The sequence below is a fragment of the Elephantulus edwardii genome, unplaced genomic scaffold, assembly GCF_000299155.1.
Source record: "Elephantulus edwardii isolate Elephantulus edwardi_28Jun2011 unplaced genomic scaffold, EleEdw1.0 scaffold00011, whole genome shotgun sequence".
In the NCBI taxonomy this organism is placed as follows: Eukaryota; Metazoa; Chordata; class Mammalia; order Macroscelidea; family Macroscelididae; genus Elephantulus; species Elephantulus edwardii.
Genome location: NW_006399761.1, coordinates 14,149,564 through 14,151,848, shown reverse-complemented (window position 1 = coordinate 14,151,848; position 2,285 = coordinate 14,149,564). Strand labels below are relative to the sequence as shown.

Here is a 2,285-nt window from a genome sequence, read left to right as displayed (position 1 = left end):
ATAAACAGCACTTTACAACTGGCAAAACTCAGAGGAAGCAATAGTCTCTCTATTTTCTCATGTGGGAACAAAGGCTCTGGATGGCCAGGTCTCCTAACAGCTGGTAGAGTTCTCTTTCCCTTGTGTCCACATGGAGATTTTATTTAAATGGTCCTGGTTGACTACAAATAAGAACTTAAAAACCTTTTCTAAAAAGCAAAAATTTCTTTAAAACCATCCTAAGAGATTGCTACGCTCTAGGCTGCCCAGTTTATATGCACTCTCCTTCAGCACCTGAAGGCTCTGCCACAGACATGCTCTGCCAGATCCTCGGGCAAGCCAAGAGGCAGCCATGCTTGACACCTCTCTTTGCATTTAATGGAGCTGGAGGGAGTGGAGCAGCACCGTATATCATGTGTCGGGCATTATTTAATACAGATGTCAGATGGGACAGAAAGAATGACCCAGAACTATGGAACAAGCTTGGCCGCAACAATCAATACAAGTTCTACTCAGTGGATGTGGATTACAGAAAACTGGAGACAGAAGGCCCCAACTTCCAAATGAAATGATTTCCTGTAAAGGAGAATTGATGCCTTTGAGCTGCGGTGTGGAGAAGAGTATTGAGAATACCATGGACTGCTAGGAAAACAAACAGATTCATCTGGAAAGGGTTAAACCGGGTGACCCCTTGAAGGCAAGGATTCTGAGGCTCCGTCTAACATACTTTGGACATGTTGTGAGGAGAGACCGGTCCTTGGAGAGGGACATCATGCTCAGTAGAGTGGAGGGACAGCGCAGGAAGGGAAGGCCCTCTATGAGGTGGACTGATTCAGTGAATGGGATAATCGAGATGGGAGTGTCAGAGGCAGTGTGATTGCCACAGGACAGAGCGGAGTTTAGGGCTATGAATCGCAAGCAACTCAACAGCACATAACAACAAAGATGCTTAGAATGAAGGCCTTCCAGAAGCCATCCCCACAATTTCCCACTTCCCCAGGACATGTTTCTTCCCTAAATGTATGAAATCACATGAGTGTATCATGTTAGAATTTACACTGAGGAATAAATATCTTGAATTTGAGGAAGGTGGATTATCTTAGCCATTATAGTGTTGCGAACAGCATCAACTTTGGACAAAGACAAGCCGGACACTGGATTCTCATTTCTTCATTTTCTGTCACCTTAAATCTTAAACTGCTTATTTTTTGTTTGTGTGTGTGTGTGCCCGACTCAAATGGCTCCACATGGTGTTTTGAAATGCATTCCAACTGTGGGCTGAGTGACCTGCAGGTCCAAGAGCTTCAGCATTTCCTTAATATCAGGATCTGATTCAATGATCTCCTGGTTCGGGGCTGAAACCTCTGGCACATAATTATCTCTCCTTTCTCTCTCCTCCTGCAGCTTAATGGAGATGCTTCTCAGAGGCCCTCTCTGAATCTGCTTCCGCTTCATCAGACGTGTGACGTAGCCGGCTACTTTATTCCGGAGCTTCGTTCTGGGAATAGTGGCGATCTCCTCGCACTTGTGCTTGTTTGTGTGGAAGTCATTACCCAGGCACCTGGAGTATTTGTCAATGATGACTCAGCATTTTCTTCACAGTTTTGGTGCGAATGTGGCCCATGTTGGTGGACCCTTGGTGAAAGAGCTAAACTACTTCTCACTCTTCTTATATCTATTAAATGAAATGCATAACATCCCCTGTGCACGGTAGTTAAAGACTTAAATAAGACTGTCTGTCTATCTATCTATCTATCTATCTATCTATCTATCTATCTATCTATCTATCTCTGAAATGCAGGTATAGAGTATGTCCTCCATCTATGCCAAATTCCCTAACAACATCAGCGTCCAAGCAACTCTGCTCATTTGACCTTACACCTTTCCTCAAACCCACCCAACGATGCTTGTGAGAGAACTCTTGCTATTTCCATAAAGAACACAGTGAAAACTCTGAGTTAAGTTGTACTCTAGACAACAGGGTAATGATGCTCAAGGTCCAATGGTGATTAATTTTCTAAAGCATAATGCATGACTGTGTGAAACACAAGATGAAGACTAGTGTGAAAAATAATGTATACAAACTTTTTAAGCAAACTAATATAAAATCTTAAAAAACTAAAACCAATCACATGGGCTCACCACAAACTGGATCAACTCGATAGTAATGAGTTTGGTTTTTCTACATAAAGAATCGTTCTTTTAAAAAAACTGACCCCAAGTTCATGTGCAGCCATGGCAACCCTGCACAGGGTTTCCAGGGCTGTAAGAGTTAACCAGAATAGAATTCGACAGAGCAGCTGGGG

At 43.1% G+C, this 2,285-nt stretch overlaps 1 pseudogene; it reads right to left on the bottom strand.

The window, feature by feature from the left end:
- Window positions 1–1,212: 1,212 nt before the first annotated feature.
- LOC102876658 lies at window positions 1,213–1,603 on the bottom strand (annotated as a pseudogene).
- Window positions 1,604–2,285: the final 682 nt, after the last annotated feature.